At 34.0% G+C, this 23425-nt stretch overlaps 1 protein-coding gene and 1 non-coding gene across 2 annotated transcripts in view; one reads left to right on the top strand and one right to left on the bottom strand.

Moving 5' to 3' along the window:
* LOC118204259 (uncharacterized) overlaps positions 1-23425 on the top strand; it is a 428384-nt gene that overhangs the window by 220060 nt on the left and 184899 nt on the right. Inside the window, exon 3 of the mRNA XM_085824339.1 lies at positions 22535-22752. The gene's annotated coding sequence lies outside the window, so the exon portion shown is untranslated. The remainder of the gene's footprint in view (positions 1-22534; positions 22753-23425) is intronic.
* On the bottom strand, positions 13970-14041 carry TRNAS-GCU (transfer RNA serine (anticodon GCU)). The gene has a single exon. It is a non-coding gene; the product is annotated as a tRNA-Ser (tRNA).

The following is a 23425-nucleotide window of genomic DNA, read 5'->3' as shown; positions in this document are numbered from 1 at the left end:
TTTTTGCACTCTGGCCATTAAAATTTTATTTTTTAATCTTTATTGCTTATTTATGATCTATGCTATTTTTTTAACCCAGCCTGTATGTTTTCAGAATTTGTATATATATATTTTTTGAAACATTGGATTAAATCTACCCATATTGTTTTTTAAAGTACAGGTTTGGTATTTTTGCAAGTTTTCTTTTTGAACTCGATCTACTGAAAATAATTTTATAAATATGTTCGTAGCCCCAGCCCGCTAATGATGATGCAACCAAGAATGTAAATTTCATATTTTATTTTTCGTTTTGGCTTAGTTTGGCCTCACCCCCATGTCCTGCCGTTAGCCTCAGTGCTTCTGTTTTTATTTTGCTTGTTTGTTTATTTTTGTATAGGATTTGTTCCCGACGGAATATGTGAGGAATTTTAAACGCAATCTTTATTTTATTTTACATCATTGCCACCACTTGTTGCTGCTATCAGAATAGTATTTATTTATAAATATATATATATATATATATATATATGTGATGTACCAGCTTTTGTCCGGAATAAATAGATTGGGGAAGAATCATAGATGTAGTCGTAGCTTAAATTATCAGATGATAAGTTTAAAAAACAGGATCCATTTATTATATTTCAGAAGAAAATAGCAGTTACAAAATTTAAGATTTCCGGAGTAAATAAAAAGGAACTACTAATAACTTTTTCTATGAAGTTTACTGCATCGTTACATTAAAGAAAAGACTCGGATATTCCTTTGCGAGTCCTTTTATAGCCTCTGGAAAGGCGGAGCTTCCAAGAAATGACGTCAGCCTCGTCAGCCATTCAAGTTTGCTTTAAATATTTCCAGAACATTCTATAACTGTACCTTGTAGAAAAGGCGGGAAAAACAAGAGTACGGGGCTGTAGATTTAATTCCACGTACTTTCAAATAAGAGACCGTCGCCATTAAAAAATGAAAAGAACATACAGTTAGAATTTTAAGTGTATTCTTAACTATGGAATTTTATTATTACATATATATATATATATATATATATATATATATATGTGCTAAACATATAAGTATATTACCGGTACAGATTTATTTTATTTAAATTAAATTCCTTGTAAAACATTAAATGCATGCATATACATTTATGGAAATTTTAGAAATTTGATTTATTGCTGTATAATGCTATGTAACGCACACGCATTTGTAATTTCACTGTAAATTATCCATTTTTCTCTTATTTTATAATTAAGAAGTTTACATTAAGTATTGTATTTACCATTCCCATGCTTAAAAATATTTACTTTTTTTTTAAAATCTGTGGTTATACACTTTATAATTGCAAAACTGTTTTGGATAACTGATATGAAAAGTGCACATTACTTATTCTTTTAGCTTAAGTAAGCAATTTTAGATTACTATATGTATAAAAATATACGATTCTAAATATTTAATATTGTATGGTCTTATACCGTAGTTTGAATGTTTTCTGTGTTACTTTTTATTAACAAAGCGTATCAACTAAAATGAAAAAAAAAAAAAAAAGTTTTTAAGCATTTATTTATTTTTTATTTACCAATGTTTGGTTTTTGTCACTTAAGCCATTAGATGCCTTGCATAGAATTCTGGGAGACAAATGAAAATTATGAAGTGGAAAGTATGTGTTAAAATGTTCTTTGTCGATGGGTTGTCGAGAATCAAAAACAAAACACACTGAATAATTCCCGAGTTCAATGCAAAAGAGATGAGAATTACGGCAATCATGTCCAATAAAAAGACATATGCTGTAGCAGGAAGGGAATCTGCAATAAACAGACAGCATCCAGGATACATAGTTAAGTATTTCTTCTCGCTTTTGCTAACAAATTTAAGTCATGAATTAACAATCTCTTAGCTAAATAAAACTTCATAAAATTCATCTTTTTTTAAGAAAGTCATTCCAGTTAGAAATTTACTTAGTAACAGAAAGAAGCTGCAATATTGTGGTTGATTTACTGTCCACAAGGGAGCATTACTTACTGACCTACACATTACACATTACACATAATCATAATATTAAATATAAGTAAACGGACTTCTTTATTTTAGGAAAATATTCGGTGTTTTTTGTCGAGAAACAACACAGCGGAAAGAGCGATGCACGTTTTCAGTAGCGATGCAAAGCAGCACGTATTAAGAAAAGCTAGAGATATAGAGTCGGTTCTTTGTTGAAATTTTGACCTGTGATTGGATGAAAAATCTCCGCAATGTTACGCGGTACATAAGATGGCATGATAGATGATACAGTTTAGATTCATATATGATAAACAATAAATAATTTTAGGGCAGGAAGGGGAAGTTGCCAAATTAAGATGATGAATAAAAGAGGGTATTTCCAAAATACAGTATAGTTTTCTTTCATATTTTACATCATATATATATATACATATATGATGTAAAATATATATATATGATGTAACATATTTGAAACACAGAAGAGGAATCAGCTTGCAGTCGTTGTGACTTATGGTGAAGGCTTACAGAGGAAGATAACAAAACACGAACTTGAAGAGTTTCCAGTCTTTACTCCCATGCATATAAAATCATCTTCGTAGATACTTATCCAATCATAATGAAATCCGATACATTTATATGATTCAATCATAATGAAATATGATTAGTTTCTCCGTTGATTGGCTTTCAACAAGAATGACGGAAGCATTTTAGAGAAGCGAAGCGAGAAGGTATTAACAATGTAGAAGCTGGCAGAATAATGACGTCATTAGCTCGCCAGAGGTATTTATACCAGAGTAGGTGAGATTCTAGTGGTTAGCGTATAATGTAGCAGCACCACAGGTCCTGGTTTCGATCCCCGAGCTGGGCAAGGTCGACTCAGCCTTTCATACCCTGATTTCCATCCCTTGGGTCGATAAAATGAGTACCAAGTTCACTTGGAAACTAAACACTGGAGGTTCTGCGACAAGCTGACCACTTGTTCAGGGCAAATGCCTACGCATCCCGGAGCCCACGGTCAAGAAAGCAGATTTCGGGGCACTGCTGGCCTTGGCCCTCTAGGGCTGTTGCGCTACTGAGTTTAGTTTAGTAAACGCGACTCTAGAGACAAGCTATGGTTCGTTAATATTAGTTTTAGTTGAACTTTTCCAGCGTTACATAACATAAAAAAATCTCGAATTTGAGAGAACGGATGAATTCCGTGGAAGATTACCAAATCTAGAATGTTAATTTTGAGGTCGCCAATTATTGTTTTTAAAGCATGTATCCTATTTTGTTATGTGTTACATATATCTTACATATGTATTATATATTTCTTTATTGCTCTAAATTAGTAGTAAACTAAACACACTTTAGTTTGCTTTTGTAGACAGCTCGATGATATCCAGCCTGATTCACATACCTCCGTGCAAAGCAATGAGACAAGATTGTATGAAATATTCAAATCACATTAGAGAAGGAAATTAATGGGTATGCCCAATGTAGACGATGGGTGTCTGCAGATGGATATCCAGCATTTGAGAAATATAACTTCCTTGAATGGGGTCGGGGATCGTCGCGTTCGTCCCCAATGAGATTTCCAGTCAACTATAGGATGGATCTATGCAAGCTCTGCTGGCCGAGGTCTTACCAAGGAATGGAATTGAGCCTCGCCTCTTGGCCACGATGAAATTAGTTGTCCTGATCTGGCATTCAGATTAGAAGGGTTAACAAAAACATACTCTTGTTCGGATTTTATTGCTTGGACCACGACATACGAGTATTACCTGCATAAGGGGGGATTCTTAGAGAACATTTAAGAAAAAATGGCTTGTATTCATGTTATATGTAACGAAAACCCTAAGAAGTTTCCCCCGCAGCCAGCTATTCGTCCGCATACTGAATCAAACTACCCGTGTTCAGCCATCTTCATGCTTAGCCGCCTGTGCGTTTAATGCACTTTTTCTTGGTGAAATAAATGGATTGGGTGATAATGTTTTAATATAAGCATAAGATTTAGTAATGTTTCAAAGACGAAATACGCGGTTCAAAACTTAACTTGTGACACGCATGAAGATACTAATCCAAGTAAAAAGAAAAGAGTCATAAACACAAAACGTCAAGTTGCCTGCAAAATTCAAAGTCTCATTTTTCTTTTATAATTAATCTTAAGGTTAAATCTTTTGTTATTATTTCTGTTTCTCAATTCCAAATATTTTTTGCTTTAATTTGCTCCATTCGTTTGTTCTTAAATTTATATTTAGAAATCTAATGAAAATCGCAATTACTTCTGTTTTAATAAAGTGAAGACGTTTAGGTTTTCCTTTCCATTAAATTCGTTTCTTCAGTGAAACTGAAGGGGGATTAGTTTTAAAATTCTTTTCTTTTGTTTTATTCCCTAAAAGAAAAGAAGACTTTTGTTTTAAGGATTAAGAACAAAAACAACTAGACCAGTTTCGATTATTTTTATTTTTATTTAGATAAAGATTAGAATCAGTTTCTGCAAGAAATTGGAGGTTGTGTTTCTTCCATGTTGGTGTTGTTTATTGATTGGCATATAAGAATGACGCAGATTGGCAAAAGAAAATGTAAGAATTTGCACTTTACTGATGAAGTGATTCTTACACTTGAAGAGTGAAGAATTACAGTGAAGAATACATTTGTTCACTGTAAAATGTACGGTGAAGAATACATTTTAAAATTTAGCATTTCTGCTATTTATATCAAACACAATTCAAAATGCACCACGTTAATTAAATATATGGTTATGAGAAGTATTTATTATATATAATTGTCTTTTCACATTCCAATAGAATTCAATAAATGTAACTAGCTAACATTTACAAGTAACAAAATTTAATAACAACGTTTAGTTATTTTGAAGTATCTGTATCTGTTTGTAATAAAGGAAAACATCGTAAACATTATTAGCTTCTAACAGAAAGAAATTTGAAATACAACAAAATTGCTTGAAAGATGTAGATACATAATTTGTTCAAATATAATTTATCATAATAATTACTGTAATAAGTAACAATTTTGATTTAGAACTTAATGCCTTTTTACATTTAATGATTTCATAATTCGAGTATTGTACTGTATACTATTCTGACGAAACTAATTATCATATAAATATAAAATATATTTTTCGGAATCATTATATTTTACTGAATTATAGTTTCAGAATTATTTACGAATTAATTGTGCTATTAAATATCAAATTAGGAGCTACTAATTAACCTGCTACATGTCAAATAAGATTTCTAGGGTACTACTTGAATCAAAACAAGTAAATATTTCAACATATTAGAATTTATACGAAACACGTTTCACTAAATTTTGAGTTTCATAAGTATTGGCTATGTCTGAACGCAAGAAATTAATTCCCAAACACTTAGATTTGCTAAAAAGAATGAGTGTAGCGTTATTTTACCTTACATATTTCTTCAGTTATTGTTATTCTAAAAATTCCTTTTTAAAATGTTTTCTTACTGTTGCCACTTACTATTTTCTGAATTCTGTCTTGCCGTGACTACGCACTTGAAATCAGCAATTTCCTCATGTAACATGTGGAAATTAATCCTCAGATGCTAGGCAAATTTAGTATTGTAGGTTTTAGTGAAAATATTTTCACCTGTTTTAATTTGGCAAATTATCAAAAGCTGTTTTCAAATTAAAATAAGTGTGTGTGTGTGATTATGGCAAAGCCTCGAGGGCTATCTGCCTAAGGGGAGGGATGCCTTCGTGGAGGACTTTCTAAGGGAAACTGGCTCGTATACACGTTACACATGGGGAAAACCACGAAAACGCCCATGCAGCCAGCCCGTTCGCGGGATTCGAACCTCGGACCGAACTACCAGTGTTCAGTGACTTTACCGCTCGGCCGCTGGTGGGCCCCAAATTAAAATAAGAAAAATATAAGATTACACAAAATAAACGTTACCAAGGTATTAATCAAATTAAGTGGTCTTGTATTTTAAATAGAAATCCTGCATTATTTGTACCCATATAAATAAAGATTCAACTAGTATCTTAGTACCACTAGAACTGTATTTCATTATTTGATTTTTTTAATTTTTTTAAAATTATAATAATAAAAATTTATCTTTTTTCTTTCTTTTCCTTGTTTATTCAGTAGACGGATATTATGATAATAGGTGTATAAGACAATAGCTTTTAAAAGTCTGAATTAAGTCCTTTTTATCATCATAACCTTATGAGAAATTTGGTAGAAATTCAATCTATTCCCTGCAAGTCATCTATTTCCAAAATTTTTCCGTATGGACTGTAGTAGTATTTTTCTACACTATGCATATAAACATCATTGGGGAACGTTACCAGCGTTTTACTGCAGGCAATGGATTTCAGCGGGACATTGTATGAAAGTCACACAAACAAAAGGTCTCAGTATTTCTTTGTCAAAGGTATCATGTGGGAAGTGATACTTTAAATTGCAGTATACAGCATTAGTACTTGATTGTATCCAAAGTATCTTGCAGTTCACGAATGATTTTTTGAAAATATGTAACTAAAGTAGGCATGAAAAATGTTTCGAAACTGATATTCTAGTTTCGAGTTAAAAGAAAAGTTTAAGATTACTAGAAAAAAGATCAAATAAATTTTGCGCCATTTTTTTTCACTGCATTAGTGTGAAATAGAGAGAATATTAACTAGCTTTCAGCGTTTACAATCTTATGAGATTCAACAGATGAGGTTCAACGTATGAGATTCAACAGTATGAGATTTATAATCTTATGAGATTACAATCTTATGAGATTTCAACATTTACAATCTTAATCAAGAGAATGAAAACAAGAGAATTTAGGAAACAGATGTTGTAACGTTTTAAAATTACTGGATATTTGTTAATGTTAATTTGCATAGTTCAAGACGTCTAACTATTTTGGTCAATGCGCATAGCTTCATTTTCATAGTCTTATCTTTAAACATTACAACCCAACCAAATTTCGATACATAAAACATTTTCAGTTACTGTTATAAGGTAAAGGTAAAGTATGGGGGGGACACCAGCGATGTACCATAGGTCAACTGGTAATGCATTCCCGTACTAACTGTTTGAGAAAAAAAAAAGAGGGGTGTAATTGCAAGTTTTATAAGAATTTGCATAGACTGAAGCTTTTTAAAAGGTCTAGAGTTTGCCTATTATGGTACATCGTGCAATTCCACAGTGCGCCCCGCTTCCAATATTTATTAAAAATAATGGTGTAGGGCATAAGTAGATTACAAAATAGTCGGAATACAATTTGAGATTCACAAGATAAATGGAACATCTGATTTGGTGCAACGAAAATGAGATAAACCATAATTAATAAACAAATAAACATAATGAGATAATTATAATTAGTACTGGCTACACAATGTTAAAATGAATTGTTATAATAATGCTAAAGAGGTGTGTGTCCATGGGCTATTTCAAATATATTGGTTTATTGCAGTTTATAAAGTTCACGAGCGGAGCCATTTTGTCCATGATCACAGCATGTAGAAGTTCACTAAGTTTAAACTGTATGTGGACTTACACTTGACAGAGATCTAGGCCGTAGGAAGAGAGTCGTTGCATAATTTTCTGAAACTTTGGATATTGACGTTTATCTTTAATTAAAAACCTTTGGAATGCCAGGAGGTCAGTTCTTGGGGATTTTATGTGAATATCCTCAGTTAAGGAGTTCCCTGTACCCCATATATACAGATATCAGAATTTGCCACATTTCTTGCGTAGAAATATGTGCCCCTTCTTCCAGCATTGTTCCGTCTTCCGTGTAACGGAAGCTTACTCGGCGCATATTCAAGAAGTCCAGTTTCCAGTCCCGGCGAGGGCATTGTGGATTTCTTTAGTTTCCGGACTTCGAAAATTCTACAATTCCGGACTCTACAGTCGCGCCAGAACCCAAAGTGGTTGACAATAATTTGTCACCATCACGATTTGGCGACTGGGTCCCCTAATCCTCAGTCGCCCTTTGAAATGGGGGTATATAGGGATATGGATACGCAGAAGTGCGATGGACACCATTGTTTAACCATTGGCAATGTGGGTGTTGTCCAGCCGCACTAGATATCCAGATAATTACACCCCACAGGACTTACAGGAGACTCTGTCAGGCGTTGCTTGCAATGCTTTGTATTTTACCACACCGCGGGCAGTGCCTTTCTTTTTCCCTTAAATATACATTGATGTTTTCACAGTTGGTGCCTTTCGCACTTACATGCTATGAAGTAGCGCTTCAGGTCTGCTTACATACAATGTTTTAAGCAATAGCTTTGTTATATTATTCTAGGCTGTGTTGCATACCTCAGTGCCTCTTGTGGACAGAAAGTTCATTATAATTATGATTTTTTTTCTGAGATGGTTGTTCTTGGTAGCGTATCTAATAAAGGGAGTCACTTCACTCTTTGAATTCGTGACTTTTAGATGATGTTCAGCTGTGAGGGGGCATTTGAATAGATAGTGTTCGGGAATGCCTCTTTCTCCACATGCACACTGATCTGAAGTTGCTAATTTCCTTGCATAAAAGTACGTGGGAAAAGGGTCATGCCCTGTAAGAACCACGTTATTTCTCTTGGGTGCTGTGCCTACTTTTGGGAACAACTAATGTGTCCTCCTTCCTTGTTCGGCGTTGTCCCACCAGTTCTGCCATTCAGCTTTAGATTTGTTGCTTATGATTTTTTAACATGCGAGCAAGGCCATGGTACTGATAAATTTTGTGCATTGACCCCTAGTTGCTTCTTTGGCAAGGATGTCAGCCTCCTCGTTGCCTTTTGTCCCTGCATGGGCCTTCAGCCAAGTGATAAAGAAGTGTTGATTTTGTGATGCTGAAGTTCCTTTTGTAATCTGCTGCCTTAATTTTGATCAGTGGTGCGGGTTTGGCATGACATGCATCGCTGAAAGACTGTCTGTAAAGATGTGTGCTGCTTTTGGGGAGTTTCTGATGCTGTATATTTTTTGCTTGAAGGAACGCTACTGAGGGGGGGATTATATAAGGTATTTTCTCCCTCCTTCCAGTACGTCTTCGCGGTGTAATGGTAGCACATTCGGCGTGTATTCGAGAGGCCCAGGTTTGAGTCCCAACGAGGACGTTGTATATTTTTCACATATCTTGTTTCAAAATAACCTAATTAGTTTCTACAGTGTAACCTGAATGGTTGTTTATGGAATCTCTTTCACTATGAAAAATGATTCCTTACTTAAGGGGACTCGTACACCTTAAAACCCATAAGATGTTCGAATAGGTGACTGTTGCAAGAATTGGGATAACTTATTTATTTTAAAAGCAATTACTACCAACTTTTTACAGCTGACTACATAATATAGTTGCTTTCTGAAATAATAATCAGAAAGTTTGTGTTGCCACAAATATTTTTATAATTTAATCCGCTTTGTGACAACATTTTTCGTCATGTTTCCAACTTGCGCGCACAGTTTAAAACATTCTGTTTCATAAATTAATTCCATATTTAATATACAGCTTTTATAACATTTGGAAACTACTGTGAACCTAAAATTCTAAAAATTTCATGTTAAATTTTTATTTTATTTGGAGTTGAGTTTATAAAATGTATTTTATTAAAAAAATTTGTAATGTTTCCGTCCATAAAATTTTTCAATATTAAAACATTCACCAGATTGCTGGTTCAGTTAGAAAATAGTGTCCATATAAAGTATTCCATCCAATTTCAAGTATATACCATTAGCTATTTTTAAAATATCATGCGCGCAAAGTGGAAACATGGCGAAATATTTTGTCAGAAAGAGGATTAAATTACAAAAATATTTGTGGCAACACAAACTTTCTGGTTACTAGTTTTCAAAGCAGCTATATTATGTAGTCAGCTGTAAAAAGTTGGAAGTAATTGCTTTTAAAATAAATAAAATATCCCAATTCTTGCAACAGTCACATTTTCGAAGATCATGAGGGGTTTAAGGTGTATGAGTCCCCTTAAAAGACTTGACTAGATCAGTTAAATTCTGCATAACAAGTAGTTTTGTACACTCAATAAAGTAGTATTAAACTTGCTAGTAATGAATATTTCTTACAAAAATAACTAAAAGATATAAAGTAAATGGGTTTGGGGATACAAATTTTAATTTAATAAAAATTTTGAAGACTGTACGGCTTCAGTCATACTTGAAACAGAAATAACATAAACGAACAAAGATAGATAGTAATGCGAAGTAAATGAACATGGAAACCGTAATCACATTTAATCATCCTTGAGGCATAGACAGACGTCATATGCTGTCAAATGATAAAAAAATGAAATTCGGCTTTCATAGAGTTCTGATTTAAATTTTGACAGGTTTGGACAATAAGGACTTCATGAGCGTTTGCTGACTGTTACTGTTCATAATTCTATATGCAGTCTTCAATATTAACCTCTAACTAAGACTGACTTTTGCCCATGTAACCAAACCAACACTAGAATAAAGCACAAATTGATCCAAATTTTAAGATAGATGTCAATTTTGCTCGAAGAAATTACTACTTACATTATTCAAAATATTTATATTATCCAAAGTCGTCCAGGCGTTAAAACAATCAAATAGCTCTGAAACGTGATTAAATATGTGGATTCTATCATGTTTTAAAAGAAATCTTTCTTTACTCATAATTCTATCTCTCTTTCTTTAAATTTACATGTTGTAAGGTTTATTTGTCAGGGGCAATTTCCCCAGAAAGACTATTAAATTCGATTAAGCATTTTACGTTGATTCACTATAAATGTCGGTTCAGTATTCAAATTGTTGCCACCAAATATTATCGCCTTGCATTATATTTAAAGAAATTAAATAATGAAGAATCTGCATAAATGCATGCATGTTTTCGCATTGTGATAAAACAACGGTACCCAGAGACATCAAATTTTGAATAACGTAGTCCTCCACTCGAATATGGGCATCTGCAAGCCCCGATTTTGGAATTAAGAATTTGTTTTATTATCCATTTCATATTTTTAAAACTTTAACGAATTTTTGATTAGCACACTCAACGATTTAAAAACGAGCACTGTGCGAGGGAGGGACATTTTTATCTCCAGAAAGAAATTTAGATTTAGCCATTCCAGTAATTTGTAATTAAGTGCGAATGTAGCATTTATTAAATATAAATGCAGTAATTATCAAAAATATTCTTAAAATTTAAAATTTCAGATGCATATATGTTTTATACTGGACATGCTTATTTCATACTTGATAACTTGCTCTACTCAACAAATAAATAGACTAAGAATTTATTAAATCCCATTTCCCTTTTAATTTACGAATGCACTAAAGAACACAAACAGTTGCTTTAAATTTTCTATTTATTTTGAAGCGATTATTCCCGTAACTAAATGTAATTTGTGGCAAATACTCAAACAGACGTGGAAGGGATATATTGCTATTCATAAGATGGAACAAAACTTCAGAAGAGTGTAAAAGATCCTGTTACCTAAAACTAAATAGCTGAACAAAAGGCAAACCTGGTACTTACAAATCAACGAGCATTTGTGGTGTGAACTCAATACAGAATTTTAAATTTAGAACTAAATCTAATTAGCTATTAACTGTGCTATGCAGAGTAAGGGCTGCTAAGGGATATGCCTACACCGTTTTGACAGCACTGTCGACACCAATAAAGCAACGCCATAAACAGGATAGCTTATCTTAGAATAACAACTAGTAACGTGGCCTTCAGCAGGCAGAACACGCTTTATATAAACAATTTTAAACCTCATTTAAATACACACAATCTAATTTTCATTCGGGCAGGAAACCGGAAAGAGCAAAACGAATTATAGATTCGGAACATAAAATAACTGGTTTATTAATATAAATAAACCTTGCAAATTTTATTTCGAAACAGTACATTGTTGTTGGTGATCATGCTGGTAATGTAAAACTAAATTAAAACAAAAAAATTGGATGTGTGCACCACATGATTTCTTTGCACGGAATATTAAATTATACGCATTTTTTCTTGCATTTCATTTATTAGATTGAATTAAACCTACTTCGCCGACAGCGCATAAACCACAAAAGAATAAATGCATTCTTTAAAATTCACTTGTTTACCATAGCGACACTCTGACGCTAGGTTCACTTAACAGTATTATATTTCGTTCATATTATAACTCAGAATGCACAAAATTTATATCATTTAAAGAATTATCTAATCGTTGTCACATGTTCTATTCAAATACTATAATAAAGCTAGAACGATGTATAAAAGAAATTAAGCAATTAAAACAAAAAAGAAACAGTTTTTCACAGACGATTGAGTATTTCTCATTCAATTAATTCAGTTCTCACTTCGCGAGAAGGCAAAAATACATAAAAACTCAAAATATCTGTATTAAAAATTACGAAGTAAATCTTAAACGCTTATTTCCTCGAAACAATTCCAGAAAGGATTAAGCATGATTTAATTCGCAATAATAAATGAAGGCGTTTATCTTTGTTGTTGCGAAGCTAAGTTTCTCTTGATTGGCAACAAATCCACTATCCTGCTGTTTCAAATGTAAACAAGCAATGGCCGCCATCAAAAACATTATTAGGCTTAGCGGCACTTAAACAATTTTAAAATTGTTGATAATTCTAAACATATTGCATACAGATTTACTAAAGGCATAAAAACCTTAATCGGAAGATAAGAACAACATAATTCAATCATTTTTAAAGGAAAACATGTACAACTTACAAACATGTAAGAGTAAAGAGACGGAGATCACTGAGCCGGGTAACAGAGTGGATATATATATAAATATGTTTATACAGGTTTGGTGCGGCCGATCGCAACCAAAATACGAGATGCACATCTACATGTTATAGCAGTCCTATATACAAGATTTCGACGTTCTTGAGGCTACTCCGTTTTGAGTTATGCGAGATACGTATGTACATACGTTCGTACAGACGCCACGAAAAATTCTCTTCAGAATTCATTTTAAAGCAGTTTTATAATTTTTCGTACAAGGAAGTAAAAAATCAATATGACGATAGTTTCAAAAGAATTGATGTAAGCTGAAAATGGGTATTCATTGAATGAAGTAAATAACAGGTTTATGAAAGCAGTTTTAAATAAGAAAACAAAGATTTTAAAACTTATGTAATCCTTGTAAGTTTACAAACAAGTTACTTAATAATGTGTAGATAATGACACTTAAAAAATCTCTTCTTTAGTTGAAGCGATTATTTTCAAATAAATAAAACTATAACTTGAACATTATGAACAGTATTTGTGTATTTAAGTATATACAGACAATTCCACCATTCTTTTTTATTAAGCAAATTTACGAGAAAAATTTTTACACTTTCATAAACATCAAAATAGTTTCTTCAGGTTAAAAGATGCGATAAAATCCCTAAAATATTTCAAGCAAAAATTATAATACTGCACAAAGACCTTTCTTGACAAAGAAAAAATATTGGTATAAGGTAATTTAAAAAAAAAAAAAAAATCTTTAATTTATCAGAATACGAAGGAATGGATTTTTTCTAAAGCAAAGAGGATTATTTTTGAAATATATTGTTTTCGGCATTCATTTTTGAACAAGAATTGAAAGAAATTGTTTTGAGAAAGTATGCATTTGTTAAATTCTTTCTTATTAGAGAATGAAAAGGATAAAATGTTTGAAAAATAAACAGTTTGTGTTTCACTGTTACTTAGTATAATGGTGTCAAGGCATTACACATTTTATGCATTACTCACTGTATTTTTCTAATGCATATTTCTGTGATCAAAAAAGTATCAAAAAGGCTTCATTTAAAATACACACCTGGAAGAAGCTGTTTCAGAATATTTGCAAATAAATTAATTTTTCAATGAATAAAGACGATTTCCTGAAATGGTGTATATTATAGAGTTTCATTACTTTTGGTAACATAAACTAAGACCATTTTACCTAAAACTTAAGTGCCTTATCATTAGAAAATAAAGAAAGACACGAGGAAAGCGTGTAAAAAATCTTTTTATTTTGTAGAGATATTAGGATTTTTTTGGAAGCCAGAGACAGGAAAAATTAGCAATGCCTTCGCCGGGAATCGAACCACGGACCTCTGGAATAGCGGCCCAGCGTGATACCGTTACACCACGAAGGCACCACTAGGGAAGTGGGAGAAATACCTTATATACTCTCCTTTTTAAAGGGCGACTAGGGTTTTAAGGAACCTAGTCGCCAAATCCTGGGTGCGGAGAATTATCATCCACAACCCTTTTAGTTCGGCCGCCACTTGTAGAGACATTAGGATTTTTTTGGAAGCCAGAGAGAGGAAAAATTAGCAACGCCTTTGCTGGGAATCAAACCACGGACCTCTGGAATACCGGCCCAGCGTGCTACCGTTACGCCACGAAGGCACCACTAGGGAAGTGAGAGAAATACCTTATAATTTAACTCAGATAAAAGAATAACAAAAGTCACTGCTCCTGCTTGCAGAATCAGCCAGCATTTGTTGCGTAACTTAAAACTTAAGAGAAGTGAAGTTAGACTAAATTAATTTTAATTTAGCCAGGAGGGTACACAAAAACCAAACATGCAAATTGGCTGAAAAATCTAATTTCGGCGTAGCAAGCCTAATGACAACAATAACGCAAATCCCCAGATAGCCATTTCTCAAGTGAACCAAGCAGCAACGTAGCCTTCAGCAGGCGGAATACGCTCTGATTCTCGCTGTAAAATCCTGGCTTAAATACTCTCTTTCTACCTCATTTGAAAACGTGCGAACTAAAAATTAGCATTCTGTCTAGAAAATGGAAAGCAAAAAAGAGAGCAAAATTAATATAAAATAACTGATTAGTAAAACTAAGTATATATTCTACAATGTATATTAGTAAATATTATGCATTAAATTTTATTTTACAAGCAGAATTTCATCTACAAAATGTCCGAAAAGCTTCAAAAATCCTTTGCAGATTACACGTTACTGTAAATATGAGTTTGTGAATGAAATAAGATCCTTCAGGAAAGTTGAGAATGCATCATGAACGAACCACCTTCTTCCAGAAGTTGATCAATGATCAGTCAGAGATTTGCCTCTAAAAGTCGTTGTTTAAGAACTGGAGATTTATTGATCAATTTCCTATATCCCTTAGAAGTTATAAAATAGTCACCCAGTCGTAAAATCATTGTAGTAAATCTATTAGAAATACTCAAAACTTATGTCAGTACTATTAACCGATGCTATTTTTCTTTTCATATTTTGTGTACATGTTACCGTGAAAGACAGAAATCGGAGAATGTCGACTTTCACCGGAGAATGTCAACATTCACCAAATACGTCGGTGAAAGATCGAATATTTTTTTTACATTCTTGTACTTTCGGACCCTCACCGGTGTATGTCGACAATCACAGATATGCTCTTGTGTAGGTCGAAAAGAGAGGAGTTTATTACACGCTGCCATTCCAAAAGGAAGTGTTCCGCAAATAAATGCAGTTGTAACAGCAAGGACCTCTTGTGCAATTCAAAGTGTCATAATAGTTTAAGTTGTTGCAATAAATAAGATTTGAATCACATAATTTGGTAAGTTTACAACTTCTATTATTTTCCTTTCTCATTTTGAAAGTACTGTGTGTTTTAAGTTCTTATTCTGAGTCTGAAGTGCGTTTTTTCGCGAATGAATTACGGAGAAGGAAATATAATATTCTTATATGTTCAACATTCATCATTAGTACGTGGTGAATGTCGACATTCACCGGTGTAAGTCAGAAATAAGAGTATTTGGAAAATATTTCGGACGTACACCAAGCGACTATGTGAATGTTGACATTCACCGGTGAAAATCGACATTCTCCAGATTTCGGTGTTTCACCGTAGCATACATAAATATTAGTGTTTAAAATCGGATGATTATCAGATTGATCTTATACAGGTGTTTTAGTACGATTACGCGATTGAAAAATCTCGTTCATTCCGTTGCTTCAGCGTTCAATATAAACTAACTAAAGTAGACTTTCTGGAATTCAGCATCTTTTATCAGCAATAAATGAAATTTTAATTTTATAAGAACCTCATAAGAAACAAATTTTAATTAAAATAACATTTTTCGCAGCAAAGCTAGTAAAGAAAAAAAAAAGAAGTGTTCACAGCTCATACTGGAAATTTTAGTTTTTGATAGTAAATGCTACTTGTATGATATACATATTATACTTTCGACTCAGGGAAAACTTTGATAGATATTTATTTTTCAGAAATTAGTGTAGTTTAATATATAATGCCAAAAGCAAGTTGTCATTTAAGATCTCGTATGTCGAAGGAGAAAAAAAAATGATAAATTACCATCACTATAAACATTAGCATCCAAAACAGCTTGCAGTCTTCTTGGAATGGATAAAAACACTTCCTGTATGTTTGCGAAGGGAATATTATACCATTCTTCCTGCAAAACGGTGGCAAGTTCAGATAACGATGTTGACGGTTGATAACGAGAACGCACTTTCCGTTCCAATGTACACCACAAAGGTTCGATAATATTCAGGTCTGGTGACTGTGGTGGCCAGGGGAGATGGGACAACTCATCCTCGTGCTCAGAAAACCAGTCCTGGACAATGTGAGCTGTGTGAACAGGGGCTTTGTCGTCTTGGAAGACACCATCACCGTCGGGGAACAAAGTTTGTACCATGGGATGAACTTGATCGGTCAAAATGTTCACATAAGTCTTGGCAGTCATGTGCCCTGACACAGTTATCATAGGGCTAGCAGAGAACCACGATATGGCTGCCCAAACCATAACAGAACCCCCGCCATGTTTCACTCTTGGCAACAAGCAGTCTGTATTATAGGCTTGAGATGGCGTTCTCCAGACGTAAACTCGGCCAGAAATGGGAAACAATGTGAAAGAAGACTCGTCAGACCTTATTACTCGCTTCCACTGCTCTATAGTCCAGGCCTTTATGACTTAAACACCACCTTTTCCTGCTACGGGCATTAGCATCACTGATGAGTGGCTTCTCAATTGCAGCACGGCCAGCAATTCCCTGTTTTTGAAGCTACCTTCTAATTGTTTTGGTACTCACAGTGTTCGGTAACACAACATTCATTTCAGCAGTAACTTTTGCAGCTGTGGTCTTCTTATTTTTCGTCACAATTGCCCTTAATGATCGTCTGTCACGATCACTCAGGACACACTTTCGTCCGCGCTTTGATTTAGCAGATGATGTTTTTCCGCTTTTCAAATATGCGGAATAAATCTTCGATACAGTACCTCTTGAAACACTAAACATCTCGGCTACCTTGCTTGCGGAAACACCTACCATACGTGATCCAACAATTTGCCCACGTTCGAAGTCTGTTAACTCTGACATAATGCAATGACAACCTCACATAACAGTACTCCGACAACAACTGAACTGTTTAGCACATTTACGAAGTTGTATAGGTGGCGTCAGTAGTCAAAAACGCCAGCGCCACCTACATATTTCATTAAAATCGAACTTTCTTTTCAAACATGCATTTCACAAGGTGTTTCCATATTTTTGTACATCCATTGTATGTCATCTGTTGCGGACGATTTTAAATTTAGATTTTCTAAAACTGTTTCAAATTCTTTTCAACTGATGAATTAGACATCTTTGAAAGATCACTATAAAATAAAATGTTGCTAAATTACGCAGAATGTACTATTCCTCGAAGTCGAGAATTTATCTACATTTATTTCTGTAAAACCTGTAGGTTCTAGTTTTCTTGGCTAATATAAAATGTAATTAGATCTTCTTGGGTGTTGTACCTTGCGAATTCTCGGGCAGGTGTGATGATGAACATAACCAGGAAAGGATGAAAAAGACGCTTTTATTTAATACAAAATATTCAACAGTTGGTACGTGCTTATGTGTTTACACGAAAAACAGACCACTTGCGGTGAAAACTTTAAAGATAATTAAATATTAAATTTAAAGATGAAGAGTAGTGCAATTCTGTTTAAACTAACAGATTAACTCAGAAAAACTGTAGATACATTAGGTACTTTGGAAGCAGTAAAGATGAAAAATGAGCAAGATCTTCGCCGGGAATCGAACCACGGAGCTCTAGAATACGCTCCCAGCGTGCAGACCACCACAACATGAAGGCACGCTAAGAAGGCGGGAGAAATATCTTATATACTTCCCCTTTTAAAGGGTAAATAGGGTTTTAGGGGACCCAATCGCCAAATCCTAGGTGTAGAGAATCATCATTTACTAACCTCTTAGTTCGGGCGCCACTGTAGAGACATTAGGTATTTTGGAAGTAGAGAAAATGAAAAAATAGCAACGCCTTCGCCAGGAATCGAACCACGGGCCTGTGGAATACGCGCCCAGCCTGCAGACCACTACACTACGAAGCCACGTAAATAAGGCGGGAGAAATACATTATAAACCTACACCGGCAGGATACTAAATCGATGGCAAGAATGCGCAGCCGCTGTTAAGATTATCAGCTGGCATAAACTAACAAACGTGTATTCGCAATAGCGAACTTATGCTCTGTCTAACGGTTTTTGCTCTAACAGTTTAAAGGGACTCATACACCTTAAACCCCATAAGATCTTCGGATAGGTAACTGTTGCCAGAATTGGGATAACTTATTTATTTTAAAAGCAATTACTTCCAACCTTTTACAGCTGATACATAATATAGCTGCTTTCTGAAATAGCAATCAGAAAGGTTGTGTTGCCACAAATATTTTTATAATTTAATCCGCTTTGTGACAACATTTTTCGTCATGTTTCCACCTTGTGCGCACAGTTTGAAACATTCTGTTACATAATTTAATTCCATATTTAGTATATAGCTTTTATAACATATGTAAACTACTGTGAACTTAAAATTCTAAAAATTTCATGTTAAATTTTTATTTTATTTTGAATTGTGTTTATAAAATGTATTTTATTCAAAAAATTTTTAATGTTTTCGTCCATAAAATTTTTCAATATTAAAATATTCATCAGATTTTTGGTTCAGTTAGACAATAGTACCCATATAAAGAATTCCTTCCAATTTCAAGTATGTACCATTAGCCATTTTTCAAATATCATGCGCGCAAGGTGGAAACACGGCGAAATATTTTATCACAAAGAGGATTTAATTACAAAAATATTTGTGGCAACTCAAACTTTCTGGTTACTAGATTCCAAAGCAGCTGTATTATGTAGTCAGCTGTAATTGCTTTTAAAAGAAATAAAATATCCCAATTATTGCAACAATCACATATTCGAAGATCTTGAGGGGTTTAAGGTGTATGAACCTCCTTAAATAATCTTGTTTAACACTCTTAATATGCATCCTAGAGGTGAAATGCGAGAGAAATAAGAGGATTCAGAAAAGGCTCACAAAATAAAATAACTACAATCAGAAATCCACAAACAAACATTAAACCTGTATAGGCTATTAAGAAATGGCAGAGCATTCATTCTAGCTGCGATTGTTTTAAAGTTTAATCCCGAATCTTTCACTTCTCAGTGCGCATACTAGCTGCTTGCATCAAGTATTCGTAAGCAAATACGATAATTCCATACAAGCGTTATAGGCATAGTTTTAATAGCCTTCCCCAAGACAAACCTTCACCTATTAATCTTGGAGAAGACAAAATCCTTACAAATTTTAACATTTTAATGAAACAAAATAAAATGAAGATTTTATCAGAGATTTAGTATTGCTTAAATTATCCAACTACGTTCTAATCGTCATTTTCAATGTAATTTTTCAAAACACTTCTATTACTTTATTTTAAAGGTTATATTTTAAGCTTCCGAAAACTGCATTTATTTTATCTCCCCAGTCGTTAGAAGCAGAATTATGGATTTTCTTGTTCTATAGCGTGACATCGAAATTTCTTTTTAAGAACCCCGAGCTGATGTTTAATGGTATACTGACTTTTCTAAAGATGTTTTAAACAGAAGGTTTAATTGCACACTTTTGGTGATGTTCAGAAGGTGACGTTAAACCCATTTGATGTTTATCAAGTGTTCGGGAACGAGATCAATTTTGCAATTTAATATTCATGCTTAGCAGATTTTCCTTCTGCATGTGTTTGCATTACTTTAAACCTATAAGGTATTTCTCCCGACCTTTTAGCATGTCTTCATGGTGTAGTGGTCAGCACGCTCGGCGCACATTCGAGAGGTCCAAGGTGCCACTCCCGGCGAGAGCATTGCTTATTTCTCATATACCCTGCCTTTAAAAACTATCTAATGTCTCTACAGTGGCGCCCGAACTAGAAAGAATGGGGGATGATGATTCTCCGCTACCAGAATTTGGCCACCCAGTCGCCTTTAACTCTTTCGCATCGAGAGACGACCAAATCTGTTTTCAACAAACATCGAAAACGCCCGTGAATTTGTCTTGGAATAGTTTTCCTTTCCCCCTGCGGTTTCATCCATTGTATGCAGTTTCACCTTAGGGCCGGATTGCACCTGCGAACGTCAATAGCTTCCCGTATTTCTCCTTTATTTGCTTCAAAAGAATGATTGACATGTCTTTTAACAACTCGCGAAACCAATGAGCCATACACTAACTAACGTGGAGGGGAAAGAACTAGGTAGAAAATAAACGAGGCGTTGGGGCGGTTTGCCGTTGCCTGAATGAACGGGCGTTACGGGTGACTTCGATGCGAAAGAGTTAAAAGGGAGAGTATGTAAGGTATTTCTCTCGCATTCTTAGCATGCCTTCGTGGTGTAGTGGTACGCACGCTCGTCGCGTATTCGAGTGGTCCGAGGTTTAAGTACCGACGAGGACATTTCTCATTTTTCAAGTCTCTTGCTTTCAAAAAATATCTAATGTCTCTACAGTCCTATATATTTGGAAAAATTGATTTTTTTTTCAATTTTTCTGTTACGAAAGAAACTTAAAATATCACTACAGTAATTTTAATAAACGTTCAAAAAATATTCCATGAAATGTTATGAATTAAATGGACTAGAAGTTTAGGTTTATGTACCTAAAATGTTTTCAGATATCATACCTAAAATACTATACCATACCTTTCAGATACCATACCATACCTAAAATTTTTTCAGATACTTTTGTAAATGAGAAGAGAGAAATTTCTCGAAAAGTAAGTTAAACTACGGTATATGCTACGGTGAAACACCGAAATCTGGAGAATGTCGACATTCCCCCTGGAATGTCAACATTCACATAGTCGCTTCGTGTATGTTCCAAATATTTTCCAAATACTCTTATTTCTGACTGACACCGGTGAATGTAGACATTCACCATGTATTAATAGTGAATGTTGAACATATAAGAATATTATATTTCCTTCTCCGTAATTCATTCGCGAAACAACGCACTTGAGACTCAGAATAAGGACTTAAGAACATAAAAACTTAAAACACACAGTACATTCAAAATGAGAAAGGAAAATAATAGAAGTTATAAACTTACCAAATTATGTGATTCAAATATTATTTATTGCAACAACTTAAACTATTAGGACACTTTGAATTGCACAAGAGGCCCTTGCTTTTATAACTGCATTTATTTGTGGAACACTTCCTTTTGGAATGGCAGCGTGTACATATACTACACCAGAGCATGTTTTCGACCTACACCAGAGCATATCTGTGATTGTCGACATACACCGGTGAGGGTCCGAATGTACAAGAATGTAAAGAAATATTCGATCTTTCACCGACGTAATTGGTGAATGTTGACATTCTCCGGTGAAAGTCGACATTCTCCAATTTCCGTCTTTCACGGTAACATATATACTCAAGCATGTATATTGAATAGAAATTTTACTTTAACCTTTTGAGGCTGTGGTTTTGGTATCAGTAAAAGCTACCAAAGGACGGGGAATCTTGAACCGAATGCTTTCCCCCCTTTAAGAAATCTATTTGCAACAAAGATTCTCGTGTGTAGTTTAATGGATTCTCAAAGAGGTGCATCTATGTTGCAAAAGGAAGACCTTTGAAAGAGATAAGTGGTTAAAAGCCCAGGGACATCAAATTTGACATTTCACCCCACGTTTCAGCCTGGACAATGGGGAAAAAAGACATGGCCACTAAAGTGGGCAACCCCGTCTTTTCAAAGAGAGGACTCTATGGCCTCTATAATAGCCATCCCGTCTTCAAAAGGTTAATCACTTCAGTTTTAGCCCATTTAATTCCTTTTACTTTAACAAATATAAGAGACAAAAATAAAAGTAAAATATTGATCAAACATTTTACGGGATCATAATTATTAAGAAATTTAACACATTTTTAACACAAATGGAAGAAGAAAGAATAAATTTTGCTTTGATAATACGTAGGTTTATCACCTGTTTCTATCATTTGAAGTAGTTTTCTGATAAATAATACCAATAATAGCTTTATTTGTAGTATATTCCAAAATTTGGCTGTCAAATTAGATAACTTTTCAAGAATGAAACTGACTTGCTTCTGTTCCGTCGATAATTGTGTAATGAAAATACGTATTACGCCAGAATAATTAAAAATATTTTCCTGATTTGAATTCATTTATGCCATTTCTTTTGAATGTTTAGTTAAGATCTCAAAACAATAATTTTCCTTAAATCTCATCTGCAAAAATAAAACTTTGCGGAAGTTGCAACATAAGCTCCCGTAAGTAACGAGAAATAACATTTTAACATTTCCCCTCTTTCTTTAATCTTTGCAGGTTACCTTTATGCACAGTTTCCTTTACTCAAATCTCTCTGCTGAAGATAGCTGAACAACGTATTCATTTGGGAGATCCAAGTGGAACTGGAAATGGAGAGAGTCCTCAACAATTTTCTACGTTTCCGGAAACTTCTGGAATAGAAATTAAGAGCCAACATCTGCTAACGTCTCGTTTCCACCTCAGAGATTATGCGAAGAAGCGAGTGAACTTGAAAGGTGAGCATTTTGCACTTTAACTAGGAAGTTTACCTTCTGTGATTATAATAAGAAAAAGCGCGTGGCAAATGTTTCCGAAATATGAACACTTTAATGAGATGTACAACTCTTTTCCGGTGAGTTTAACGAAGATACTTTAAACAGTCTTTGGTACTTCTGATTATCCCCCACTTCCGACGAAATATTCTTCCTTGGAATATATTATTCAGAAAGAGGAAAATTGTTTCTACAGAAATAAAGAATGGAGATATATATTTTTGTGTCTTGCGATTTTGTGAAGCAGTCATTTCAAATGGAAATGTGCCGGCATCATTTCAGTAGTAAATTGAAATTACTTCACAAGAAAAGTGGAATACATTTTTCAGCAATAATTTTGTATTTTCTTTTTCAAAGCAATCATATACTAAAGTAAAGCTTCCATTATCCGGTCATCTTATAACCGGGAATTCACATACACGAACTATTTTATCTTTCTTCTAACATAAAAAAATATGATGTTTCCCCCACATGACTTCCTTGTACGGAATATTAAATTATACACATTTTTTCTTGCATTTCATTTAAACTTATTGGATTGAATTAAATCTACTTCGTCGATAGCGCACAAACCACAACAGAATAAATGAACTCTTTAAAATTCACTATATATGTTTACCATAGCGCTACTCTTGCC

This window comes from Stegodyphus dumicola, chromosome 9 (genome assembly GCF_044657685.1).
Source record: "Stegodyphus dumicola isolate Sdum_Otavi_A_Nest chromosome 9, ASM4465768v1".
Classification (NCBI taxonomy): Eukaryota; Metazoa; Arthropoda; class Arachnida; order Araneae; family Eresidae; genus Stegodyphus; species Stegodyphus dumicola.
Note: the sequence above shows the minus strand (reverse complement) of the source record. Positions and strands in the feature narration are given on the sequence as shown.